This window comes from Hylobates moloch, unplaced genomic scaffold (genome assembly GCF_009828535.3).
Source record: "Hylobates moloch isolate HMO894 unplaced genomic scaffold, HMol_V3 SCAFFOLD_6, whole genome shotgun sequence".
NCBI lineage: Eukaryota > Metazoa > Chordata > Mammalia > Primates > Hylobatidae > Hylobates > Hylobates moloch.
In genome coordinates, this window is record NW_026652281.1 from 83,118,990 (window position 1) to 83,133,028 (window position 14,039).

Below are 14,039 nucleotides of genomic sequence, written 5' to 3' on the forward strand. Positions count from 1 at the left end.
AGTTAATGGGTGCAGCACACCAACATGGCACATGTATACATATGTAACAAACCTGCATGTTGTGCACATGTACCCTAGAACTTAAAGTATAATAAAAAAAATCCAAGAAAAAAATTTTGTATTGTGCTACAATTTACTTTTAAACAGGACAAAATAAAATGAACTAGCTATACATAAATCTAACAAAAATTTGTAAAGCATATGAGAAAGACCATAAAAAGTCTTTGAAATATAGGAAAGTCACCATAAACAAATGGAAAAATACATCATGTTCTAAAACAGAAAAACTCATTATTACTCAATCATCAATTTTTAGAAGTAATTAATAAATTTAATTTTGTCCCAATATAGATACCATCTGGTAGTGGAAGCAGGCATTTTATTGCAGAACTCCTATAGAAGAAAACACAAATAAGAACAGTTAAGAAAACTCTGAAAAAATAGTTAGAGTTGCTATCCCACCTTGTGAGACATGTTGATTTATGAATATGTGTGTAGCTCAGTGGTACTAAAAAATCAGAAATAAACCACAGTGCATAAGAAAGTGTCTTTGCTTGTTCAGGCTGCTAAAACAAAGTACATTAGACTGGGTCATGTATAAATAACAGAAATGTGTTGGTCACAGTTCTGGAGGCTGGCAAGTTCAAGATTAAAGCACCAGCAAATTCAGTGTCTGGTGAGGGTCCCTTTTCTAATAAATGATGCCTTCTTGCTGTGTCTTCACATAGCAGAAGGGACAAGGGTGCTCCATTCAACCTCTATTACAGAATATTAATTACATTCATAAGGTTGAAACCCTTCTGAATTAGTCACCTCCAAAAAGACCCCATGTTTTAAAACTATCACATTAGGATTATATTTTTACAAATGAGTTTTTAGAAGAACACACAAATTCACTTCGTAGCAAAAAGTTAATTGGCAATAAAAACTACTGTTGGGTAGGCATCATTAATGCTTTGGGTTTAATAATCTGATATTTCTATCACAAAGGTAAAAATAATGTATTAATTATAACTTGTAATTAAATAACAGTCAAATGAAAGATAAATCTATATGGCAAAAAAAATCAAGTTTTTACAAGGTGAATTCTTACAGTTTGGATCAGAATTTTGGTGGTTTCTGGTGATGAATAAGAGGGTTTCCTCCTGTGACTTTTTTACTGAAGTTTCTGACAGGCTTGCTCAATTTCAAAGTGTATAAAAATCTTTTCTGTTTCTGTCTTTGAGAAATTCAAAATAAAATTGGCCTCCATGTGGTTGATCCTAAAACAATTATTCACTCAGTGCTGCTCTGCTGAGGAAGGGCACTGAATCTCACACGTCCAGAAGCATCATGTCCTGTCAGATACAGGATTTGTCCCTGAGCCAGAGCCTCATCATTCACACATGATCAGAGGCTTCCCCAGGCATGCACTGCTCTGCGCCCTCCCACACAGGCTCCGCTCTGAGCATCTGAATCAGAAGGTGACCAATGAACATGTGTCCTAGTACTCTAATTTACAGGGATTTTGTTTTCTCTTAATGATCACTTCCAAAGCTCTAGAGTCTTTCCTGACTCCACCTACCACACACAGATTGATTGGAAGATTTGGACAGAAGCTTTGGTCCTCACTCTAAGCTCTGCCCTGTTCCATCAACTCACTCCTCTAGAAGTAAAATAGTCTAATCACTCCTGAGAGACCACATGTCAGTGCATCTTTCTGTGCCAATAATTGAATAAAAGTGCTAAGAAAAACAGACCAGAATTTCTGCTGAGGGTTGCATCTAAGGGTCTACATGCCAGAGTTATATCTCTATTTTACACAGCTATTGACAAGTGTAATTTCATCTCTAGATAAAAAATTGAAGACAGAACCCCAGTGCACAGAGGAAAAATAAAATGGAATTAATGCTCTATAAAATCCACCGTACCTCAGCTATGGATTGCTAAGTCTCCTCAGCAAAAAGCAATTGTTCTCAATCTTCTAAAACAACTGTGGCTTCAGGCAGCTGGACACTGAGAGTGCAGGATGCTCACTGGGATTCCATGCCTACATCACAGAGGGATGAAATTCCTAAGAGAACGTGAAGCCTCCGGTCTTGTTCTGCCATTTGGTCTAACTAATACTCCCACTCATTCTGGCCCAACAGGACTCCCCAACTCTTCTCTGGGCCACACTAGCGAAAACTCAGAAAGACAAAAAGTTATTAACATGCCTCCATTTCTGTAGTTCCTGGGGTCTAATTTGTTCATTTTTGGGTTTTGGGTTTTTGTCTTTTCTCTGCATCCACAGAATTTGTGTGTGCTATTCCAGTACCTATAATTTTAAGTAGTCATTTTTTTCTATTCTTTTCACCCATACTGTCTTCTAGTAATTTTTTTTCTAGTAGAGCCATATGATATGGACACAAGAACTTCTATATAAAAGTTCATCATAACTAAGTTGAGTATCCCATCCCCTCTTTGGGTTGGACTGCCATTCAGAGAATGTAAAAACAAGATTTGCCTGGCGTTCAGCTAAGGAAAAGAAAGACACATCTTGTCCAGGAATGGTCAGTGAGAAATCTCAAATTTTGAAAATGGATGCCTATAGACCTCAAAGATGTTCTCTTCATCTTGGAGTCAGTCGAGAAGAGATTTTTTGGGTGCTTGGGGGACAGTCACATTCAATCAACACATTACATAGCCAACATGTGTGAACCTAGAGGAAAAAGAAAGCAAAATCAAACAGTTTGGCCATGTTAATAAGTTTAGTGATAAGAGCTACAATGTGATTTCAATGCAAGTGGTCACAAAAGTCTAAAAAATTACACAAATGAGCTTCAAGAGACACATGTTTTGGCTGGAGTCAGCTGACTATTATCCTAAAGGTGTCAATAGTGGTGAGACATGTGGCAGGAATTGGGCCAAAGGCCAATACAGTTATTATGCCAGGAATGGTCTGGGGCCTTCTAAACTGTGAGACAAATTGGTAAACTTTCACCAGGAAGCACTATTTGGCATGCAGTGATGACCTCTGCATTACATATGGATTCAGGCTTGGTTTATTGGCTTAACTGTAGTTAGCATTTTCAGAAAAATGATCTGAAAGATCAGCAGCTGAAATTCTGTCTGATTTGAATCTGAAAAAAGATTTCCTTAATCAAATAGCCTTTAGTTTCAATGTGGAAGACTAAACAGAACATGGGCAACAACCCAAAACCCTGAGCTTTTACCTTTAAGTGGAGCAGACACCCCTGCTTCAAGTTCTGTGTGGCTGGCAATGAGGTGAGACACCCACAGCAGCCTCATGAACACCATAAGGTGGCAGGTTTCTTGACTTGTCAGTGAGTTGGGGCTGGGCATTTAAAAAAATATTCACTGAATTGAAGACACCATTGAGCCAGCAGTTTTTCTTCAAACAGTGAAGGGGGGTGTATCTGTTCGGTTTCACACTGCTGATAAAGACATACCCAAGAATTGAGCAATTTACAAAAGAAAGAGGTTTAATGGACTTACAGTTCCACGTGGCTGAGGACGCTTCACAATCATGGCAGGAAATGCAAGGCCTGTCTCACATGGGGGCAGACAAGAGAAGAGAGAATGAGAATAAAGCAAAGCAAGTGGATTTCTCCTTATGAAACCATCAGATCTCATGAGACTTATTTGCTACCACAAAAACAGAATGGGAAAAAACCGCCCCCATGGTTCAATTATCTCCTACTGGGTCCCTCCCACAACACTTGGGAATTATGGGAGCTAAAATTCAAGATGACATTTGGATCGGGACACAGCAAAACCATATCAAGGGGCATAAAATTTTCACCAAAGAACCTAATTTTTCTTTTATAGCTAAGATGTTCTTGTGGCATTCCAATTTACTTTTAGAATGTGTTATATTCTAAGTCGTCTTCTGATATCTTGTAGAACTCAAATTTTCTCACTTCAAAACTGAAATATCAAGGTGGGAAGCCCCAAGCCATGATGTGCCAGGATTCAGTTTGACAAGAGCATTGTGGGAAGCTCAACACTGACTTTCAAATCCTCGGAAGTAGTAGTGTCAGGGAGATTATGTGTCAAAAAGTCTTAAGGGCCACCTCTAGGTGGAGGCTGACTCCCTGTCTCAGAAGCATCAAATGAAAACAATATCAAGTATTCCTTGGCTGCTGGAAGAATTGAGCTATGTAAATGTGCTCACATAGTTGCAGTGAACCTTAACTGGAAAACAAGACTATGCAATTTTGGCGATTTTATCAGTTAGTGGCAGAGAGATGTTACCATTCTAGACAGGAGTATGAAGGCAGATGCTTCTAAATTAGGAGCCAACAGAACATCACCTATAGAGTTGAGCTTTTTGGACATCAGAGAGTAGAGGCATTCATGAAACATTCTGCCCTGCCACCTTGGCAAATGGCAGGGAAGTTTGTCTCACTTACACTTCTCTACCTGTTCCTCACCCAGTTTAGAATAATCCCCTCTGGCACTTATGGAACAGGCAAGGATAAAAACACCTAACCTGACAGTTGCTACTGTAGATTCTATGTAGAAACACAAGACTTTGATTTAGCTCAAAAAGTTCCACCTCCATTGTTATGTGTCCCTCCTGTCTTCACTGTCACCCTGCCCAAACACTACTAGTTGAGTTTTGCTGTTTGTTTTTATTTTATTGTTTACCTTTGTTTTATGTTATCCTGTATGTAAACACAGATTTACAAGTTACACTATCCTCAAGCCAGGGGAATACACAAGACCAATAAAGGCTGGCACAGGTGTGTGTAGAGGATAGGACAGGGCAATGGGAAGATATTATTCTCTTTAAACTTTTCACCCTGAGGTCTGTGCTGTCCCCTCACCTTTGTACCTTCCAGCATTTGAAGAGTATTCAGAATCAAAAGCTTCCAACTGATGAAGGAGGGTGAAGGACTTCATCTGGAGGATGAAGTCCAAGATCAAGGTGTGAGTAGTGTTTGTTTTCCCTGAGGCCTCCCTCCTGGGCTTGTATGTGGCTGCCTTCTCCTTGTTTCCTCATGTGGCTATTTCTCTGTGTGCACATTTGTATCCTTATTGTTGTGGGAAGTCAGGAACCCCAAACGGAGGGACCAGCTGAAGCCATGGCAGAAGAATATGGATTGTGAAGATTTCATGGGCATTTATTAGTTCCCCAAATTAATACTTTAATGATGTCTTATGCCTGTCTTTACTGCAATCTCTAAACACAAATTTTGAAGAGTTCATGGACACTTATCACTTCCCCAATCAATACTCTTGTGGTTTCCTATGCCTGTCTTTACTTAAATCTCTTAATCCTGTCAGCTGAGGAGGATGTATGTCACCTCAGAACCCTGTGATAATTGCGTTAACTGCACAAATTGTAGAGCATGTGTGTTTGAACAATATGAAATCTGGGCATCTTGAAAAAAGAACAGGATAACAGCAATGTTCAGGGAACAAGAGAGATAACCTTAAACTCTGCACTGGTGAGCTGGGCAGAATAGAGCCATATTTCTGTTCTTTCAAAAGCAAATGGGAGAAATATTGCTGAATGCTTTTTCTCAGCAAGGAACATCCCTAAGAAAGAGAATGTGCCACTGAGGGTGGTCCTCTAAAATGGCCCCCTTGGGTATGGCCATCTTGTATGGTCAAGCTGCAGGGATGAAATAAGCCCCGGTTTCCCATAGCACTCCCAGGCTTATTAGGATGAGGAAATTCCTGCCTAATAAATTTTGGTCAGACTGGTTGCTCTCAAACACTGTCTCCTGATAAGATGTTATCAATGACAATGGTGCCTGAAACTTCATTAGCAATTTTAATTTGTGCCGGTCCTGTGGTCCTGTGATCTCGCCCTGCCTCCATTTGCCTTGTGATATTCTATTACCTTGTGAAGTATGTGATCTCTGTGACCCACACCCTATTCGTACACTCCCTCCCCTTTTGAAAATCCCTAATAAAAACTTGCTGGTTTTGCGGCTTGTGAGGCATCACGGAACCTACCGAAATGTGATGTCTCCCCAGATGCCCAGCTTTAAAATTTCTCTCTTTTGTAGTCTGTCCCTTTATTTCTCAAACTGGCCAACACTTAGGGAAAATAGAATATAACCTATGTGAAATATCGGGGGTGAATTTTGCCTGATATCTGGCTGAATTTCCCCGATACCTTATCTCTTCTTTCATGGAGACATCACTTAGATTGGATTAGGACCCACCCTAAGGCCCTCATTTTAAAACATTTTATTGTAACTGATAAAAAATTGTCTACATTTATGGTACTGTTTTGAAATATGCACACATTATGGAATGGCTAACTCAAGCTAACTGGCATATGTGTTACCTCACATACCCATCATGCTTTTGTTATGAGAACACTCAAAATCTACCATCTTAGCAATGCTCCAGAACAGATTACATTAACTGTAGTCACCAAGTGCAATAGATCTCTTGCACTTATTCTTTCTTACTGAAATTTTGTATAATGTGACCTCTCCACCACCCCACCTGCACCCCCAAAGACCTCATTTTAATGTAATTACCTCTTTGATGACACTTTCTTCAAATATGGCCACATTCTTAGGTACTGGGGGTTAGGGTGTCTACATACAAATTTTGGAAAGCACACAATTCAGCTCACAGCAGCCTCTGTGAGGATGTAATGTTTACATTGAGATCCCAGTAACCTAGCAACAGAGGGAATGACATACAAAGATTCTGGGGAAGAAAATTCCAGGCAGACGATTTTATTGAGCAATAGTCCTGAAATGGGAGCCAGCAGGGTGAGTTTGAGGAAGCAGAGACCAGTGATGGCAAGGAGGGGGCGTGGAAAGCAAGCAGAGGAGGTGAACTCACAGAGTTCCAGTGAGATAAGGAAACTTGACTGTGATTTAATTCCCTATATGGTGAGAAGCCATTGGAGGGTTTTAAGCAAGAGGCACAATCAGATTTATATGTTTAAAAGCTTTTTCCAGCTGCCTTATGGATAATGCATTCTAAAGAGGGTGAATATGGAAACAAAGATCGTTTTGTCACAGGTCAGGTAAAAGTGATAGTGGCTTAGACTGGGTGATATGGAATCAGAATGAAGTAAGTGGATTGGGGATAGATTTGTGCAAGAGGCTATAGTGGCTATAGGACCTGTGGGTTTGTTGCTTGAAAGGGAAAAGGGTCTTCAAGACTACTGCTACATGTTAGTAAAGTTAAGAAAGTTTCCAGAGATATGGTGGGGCCCTTTCTGAGACAGAAAAGAACAGGAGAACAGGCTTTGGGAGAACATCCAAGTGATCTAGTATTTTCCTAAGAGTATGGTTCAGGAAACTTGGTAGAGCCTGGGCATCCTCAGAAGTACTGACACACTCCTCCCACTGGGTCATTTTAGCACTGACACTCAGACGCAGAGCATGGAAATTCCCAAATAAGAAGAGATGTGATGCTGTAGGAATGCAAGAGCAGTGAGGAGGTTGGTGGGGCTTTGCAGCACACCAGCTGTGTGATCTCAATGGAGGCCTGCTGCATCTGGCCTGTGTGAGGTCAGTCTCCAGCACAGCGGGGATAAGAGCACCCACTTCATAGATCTGTCTTGAGGATTCAACAGAGTCACACTCTTGAAATGAATGCAAGTCCTGTCACATGCTGGGCCATTTGCAAGAATTATTATTGGTATTATAATTAATATCCTTGGTGTTATTATTAATATCTTCAATACTGATGGCACATCAGCTGAAGGACTCCATCAATAACTTCAGAGATATCCAAACGCCCTCAGTCTTCACTCTTCCATACATTTCTCCAGTCTAGTAACCAAACCACTCTCACTTCAACCTTGTTTTTGTTTTTAAGTTAGATCAGTGGCTCTAGGCATGTCCCTAAGGCTCTGAGCAGTTTGTCAGTTGTGTTCTGTCCACCCCAGGTCTTTGACAGGCATTGATACTCTTTAGCAGATCTAGGAAGCTTGTTTGTACTCCTCCTTTCCAGGGAGATTAATTGTGAATGAATATTGGATTGGTCAAGTGCTCTCTGCGTCTGTTGAAGGGACCTTCTGTTGCTTTCCTTTATCCTATTACTTTGTGTAATGCATTGATTGATTATTGAATAGTCAGCACTGCATTTGTAAAAGAATTCCATTTGGACTTGTTCAGGAAAGTAGTCATGTAAATAGCCTTAATTTTTTCATGTATTTATTGACAAATCTATATGATGCTTGTGTGAGGAAAACACTTTTGCAAATTGACTGTAATTTTCTGAAAAGTTTATAACTCTGTATCTCTTTTATGTATCACTTTACAATATTTCAATTGTAGTAAAAACACATAAAATTTACCATTCTATACCTTTTTAATTGCATAATTTAGTAGTATTACATATATCTACATTGTTATGCAACAGGCTTCTAGAGCTTTTCCATTGCAAAACTAATACTCAATACCCATTAAACAACAACTGCCCATTTTACCCTCTCCTGAGCCCCTGACAAACACATTGTACTTTCTGTTTCTATGAGTTGGACTACTTAAGATATATCATAAGTGGAATCATACACTCATTGTCACTTTGTTTTCTGGCATATTTTACATAACATAATGTCCTAAAGGCTTATTGTTATTGTAGCAGGTAATAAGATTTCCTTTCAAATCATATTTTATTGTATGTATATATCATATTTTCTTTACTTAGTTATCTGTCAAGGGACATTTAAGTAGCTTCTACCTTTTGGATTTTGAGAATAATTCTGTTATAAACATGGGTGTGCAAGTGTTTTTTTTCAAATCCTGTTTTGAAAATTTAGATAGATATCCAGAAATGAGATTGCCAGATTGTATTATAATTCCATTTTTAATATTCTGAGGAAGTTCTGTACTATTTTTCATAATGTCTGCATTATTATTTTTTTCACCACCAGTGCACAGTGCTCTGATATCTCTACATCCTTGAAAACATTTATTATTTTTTCTTGTTTGATAGTGGCCATCCTAATGAGTGTGAGGTAATATCTCTTTGGGGTTTTGCTTTTTATTTCTCTAGAGTCGTAGTTTTGAGCATCTTTTCAAATTCCTCTTGGCCATTTGTATAGCTGATTTTTAAAAACATCTGTTGAGCATTTTGCTTATTTTAAAATATGATTATTCATTTTTTGCTATTGAGTTTTAGAAGTGGTTTATACATTCTGGATATTAACTTCTATTAAATATGTTATTTGCAATTTTTTTCTCATTTCTTCAGTGGCATTTTTACTCCACTAAATGTTTTCTTTGATATCCAGAAAGCTTATTAGCACTTGATGTAATTCCATTTTTCTGTTTTTATTCTTGTTACTTCTGCTTTTAATGTTATACTAAAAAAAATTACCAAGATAAATGTCATGATTGTTTACCCTATATTTATTTTAAGAGTTTTATAGCTATCTACTTACATTTAAATGTTTAATTCATTTAAGTTATTTTTGTATATGGTGTAAGTGAAAAGTTCAATTTCATTTTCTTTTATTTTGATATTCAGTTTTTTTATAACACTATTTGTTAAAGACTCTGTTCTTTCCCCTTTGTTCAGTCGCGGCAACTTGATTGAAGATTATTTGATGATATTCATGAAGGTTTATTTCTGAGTTCTCTATTCTGTTCTGTCATCTATTTGTCTTTCTGTTTGTATTTCTATAGTTTTGTATTATGTTTTGAAATTAGGAAGTGTGATACCTCCAACTTTATTCTTCTCTAAAGCTACTTCAGCTACTCATTGTCCCTTGAGATCCCATAGGCATTGAATCTATAGACTACTTTGGGTATTGTGGATGTCTTCACAATATTGTCTTCCAATTCTTGAATAAGAGCTTGCTTAAGTTTGTTGTTTAATTTTCACATATTTTTAGAGTTTGTAGTATTTTTTCTGCTATTGATTTGTAATTTTATTCCCTTTTAATCAAAAATAATAATTTGTAATATATATATATTTTTTGAGACAGGGTTTTGTCCTGTTTCTCAGGCTGTAGCACAGTGGCTCACTCATGGCTAGTCAAAGCTTCAATCTCCCAGGCTCAAGCAGTCCTCCCAGTTCATCCTCCTAAGTAGCAGGAAGCACAGCCATGCCCAGCTAATTTTTTAATTTTATATTTTATAAAGACAGGGTTTTCTTATGTTACCCAGGCTGGCCTTGAACTCCTAAGCTCACTCAGTCCTCCCAATTCAGCCCCCCAAAATGCTGGAATTATAGACATGAGCCACCATCCCTGGGCCATATTTTAATATTTTAAAATTTAGTAAAACCTGTTTTGTGTCCTAGTAGGTCATCTATCAAGAAGAACGTTTCATGACTCATTGAAAAGCCTTTGTATTCTGATGTTACTGTGTGGAGTGTTGTTTTTTTTCCCTTTTTTCTTTTCACTTTTATTCAACGTGACTAGTGTATTCTGTATGTCTTTTAGGTTTACACAGTTTGCAGTGTTATTCAAATATGTTCTCATGGTAATTGTTTCTCTATTTTTGCATAGCTATTTCTTTCTTCATTTGTGTCAATATTAGCTTTATATGTTTGGGAACCCTGGTGTGAAGGGTTATTATTAATACAGCTTCCCCAGTGAATTGACACTTCTGTCATTATATCATATCTTTCTTTGTTTCTTAATATAGTTTTGATTTAATGTGTATTTTGCATAATTTTGACCACTCTTGCTGTCATTTGATTGCAATTTTCCAAGGAGCTATTTTTCATACTGCCACTTTTAGCCTATCTGTGTGCTTAGATCTCAAGTTAGTTTCTTATAAACAGCAGAAAATAATCTTATTTTTAAAATTTCTTTAGCCAATTTATCTGTTTTTATTGGCGTTTTTACTCCATGTATAAATTCACTTTAATTCTGAAAATAATGGACAATTTCCATTTTGTTAATAGTTCTACTTATTTCTTGTAACTATTTTCTCCTCTTTTCTGCTCTTATTGCCATTCCTTGTATGTAATTGATTTTTATGGTGACATGTTTTTATTTCTTTTTATTTTAATTTGCCAGGGCCAAATAGCAAGATAAAAGCTTTGTCTTTAATCCAATCTCTTGACATCTAAACACTGGAGGTCAAGGCGATGGACAGATCTAAAAACATGGGATTTTCCCCTTCTGGGACCCCATAATTTTTGGACTGCTGTCTGATCTCTGGAGGAGTGATGAAACCACACCAAGCAGCAGTGGACAGCAGTGTTCTACCTGTGAAAACTTGTTTCTTGTAGGCCCATCCTGTCTCTCAGGGCACCACTTCTCATGCCCGTGAAACAGGAGTGATATTGGCAGAGAAGGAGCATTCCCTCCCATCTGGAAGAAAAGGAGGATTCAGGCCCTTTACCTCACTAAGGTCAGAAAAGTCAGAGTGCACTGAGATGCACTTGCAATATGGCAGCCACTGGCTACAGGGGGCTACCGAGCACCTACATTGTTCTCAGTATGAACTGAGATATGCTGGGGAAAAATATAAGAAAATGTTTTAAAGATTTACATATATGTATCTTTAATAATTTAATTCTGATCATTTGTTAAAATATTTTGGATATATTAGGTGAGGTTATTAAAACCAATTTCACTCATTTTTCATTTTTTATATTGCTGCTAGAAAATTTTAATCGACACATGTGGCTCACATTTTACTTCTATTGCACATTGCTGCAACACAGAATTGCCTATTTTCAAAGCTCAGGCTGCCTCAAAAGCCAAGAGACCACAAAGATTGTAAAATCTAAAATTTAAAATAATTGTCATTGGTCACCCATGGTGGCTCATGCCTGTAATCCCAGCACTTTGGGAGGCCAAGGTGGGTGGATCACTTGAGCTCAGGATTTTGAAACCAGCCTGGCCAACATGGCAAAATCATGTCTCTACTAAAAATACAAAAATTAGCTAGGCAAAGTGGTGGGCACCTGTAATCCCAGCTACTTGGGAGGCTGAGGCAGAAGAGTTGCTTGAATCTGGGGTCAGAGGTTGCAGTGAGCTGAGATCGCACCACTGTACTCCAGCCTGGGTGACAGAGTGAGACTCTGTCTCAAAAAAATAAAAATAAAAATAATTATCATTATATTGTTTTCATTTTGAATAATACACACACATTCACACACCCCATCCTCCCACCCCAAAACACACACACAGAGTGAGGGAGAGAAAGAGAAAGAGAATCTCACTCTGTCACCCAGGCTGGAGTGCAGTGGCCTGATCTCAGCTCACTGCAGCCTCTACTTCCTAGGTTTAAATGACCCTCCAACCTAAGTCTCCCAAGTAGCTGGGACCACAGACACACCACACCATGCCTGGCATATATATATATGTGTGTGTGTGTATATATATATATGTGTGTGTGTGTATATATATATGCGCATATATATATATATATTTTTTTTTTTTTTTGTAGAAAACCTGGGGGTGGGGTGCTCACACTATGTTGCCCAGGCTGGTCTCGAACTCCTGGTTTGAAGATCTCCTCTCGCTTCAGCCTACCAAAATGTTGGGGTTATGGGTGAGATTCAATGTGTTTGGCTATATATATATATAATTTATAAACAAAAATAACCTTATATACAAGGTTAAATGCAAGTGTTTCACAGAGAGGGCTGGGCTTCAGCATAAGGAGGAAGTCCTGCCTGGAAAGGGCTGCAACTAGGAACGTTTCACTCTGTCTTCATTTGGCTACAAGTTGGTTCACATTCTGTCACTCAGAACCAGAAGGGCCAGTGCCTGAATCCTATTAGCCAATCACTGGTTCTGGGGGAAAAACTGTCTTAAAACTATTATTTTCATGCTTAGTCATGCTAATTTTCAGTGAGAAACTTAAGATTAGTTAACATAACAAGACTTTAAGATTTTAAATTACTAAATAAAAAATTAAAATTATGACATAGGTACCTCCTTTAATGCTTTTTGGAAGGGTTTCAAGTATCTATGTTATATATTGAAACCTATTGTTTCTGTAAGCCTTACTCTTAAGTCAAAACAACCTTGATGTTATTGTTAACAAATACTTAGCATAAATCCTACCATTAGGCAAATTTATATGGTGATTTCCATTGTCCTACACATTCCTTTCATGTGATAAGTGTCTGGGTTTAGGGGATAACACTGCAAGGATCCACCATCTTCAGCCATCTGAGATATAGCTTCTATTCATAAGTCCCTCTTAAATGTTTCTTCCTGAGAAACTTGATCTGTCAGCCTCTATCTTCACCCTCTCAACTCCCTTGGCCTTTAAATGTAGGTTTACATATACTTACTCATGACAAAACAAGGTTTTATATATATGGTCTCTCAGTTTCTAATGGAACAGGAATTAAAAGAAACTAAAGAATGTGTCAGCAAAAACTCAGTTGTATGTAAGAAAACCCAATTCTCCCTGAGGAAGAGAAAGAGTTGGAGTCCTTTAAAAATTAACTGCTTGTTTTTCTGCCTGTGGCTAGTGAGCATTATCTCTCCCTTTCCCAGGCATTGTGAACACCCTGTTTCTCTAACTGTGCAGCTTGCCCTGAGATTCACCATGGCCTCTTCTTGGTCTTGAGGGTGTTGCTGGCCTACTGGGATGGGGGCTCAGCTGACAGAACAAATAAGAGCTTCTGGAAATAGTGGCAGCTGTGAGGCTACCAGGAGCCACACCTCAGGCTTCCCACTGCCTGCCTAGGAGTCCCTAAAAAGCAGGGCCTAATGTTGACCAGGGAGTCATAGCCACAGGTTTTCTGGAGCTGGCTGCAAGACAGAGTCTTCCCCTACTCTCTTCTGATCTGCTCGGCCCTCACCTTTTATTCTGACTGTGTCACACTTCATGGACTGGAACCAAACCACAAATTCCTCCTCAGTCAGTAGATGACAATTATCTCTTGTCACTGAAGCAGCTGCATTTCCTGGAGGACTTTGGTCTGGAGACAGAAAAAAGGGCAGGATTCTGACAGGTCCTGGGTGGAAGATGATAAATGAGAATGGTGGGGGAGGGATGGGACAGGGGTTAGTCTCTGGGACTTTTCTTTTAAAGGGGCCCACCCTCCCCTCCAATCCCATGTAGCCCCAACCTGTTCTCAGAGTTGGATATAAACAGTCCCTCCACTAGGAATTTATCATTGATTCTATTCCCCTAATCAAACCC

At 38.6% G+C, this 14,039-nt stretch overlaps 1 long non-coding RNA gene across 3 annotated transcripts; it reads right to left on the bottom strand.

Annotated features, from left to right (window-relative positions):
• Positions 1-309: 309 nt before the first annotated feature.
• LOC131383728 (uncharacterized) lies at positions 310-13,814 on the bottom strand. Of its 3 annotated transcripts, none has more exons than XR_009213968.1 (5): positions 13,696-13,814; positions 3,478-3,527; positions 2,575-2,680; positions 1,911-2,029; positions 310-393 (listed from the first exon to the last, which is right to left on the bottom strand). It is a non-coding gene; the product is annotated as an uncharacterized LOC131383728 (long non-coding RNA). The 3 variants fall into 3 exon arrangements; XR_009213969.1 differs by lacking the exon at positions 13,696-13,814 and adding an exon at positions 4,820-4,932; XR_009213970.1 differs by lacking the exon at positions 13,696-13,814 and adding an exon at positions 4,812-4,928.
• Positions 13,815-14,039: the final 225 nt, after the last annotated feature.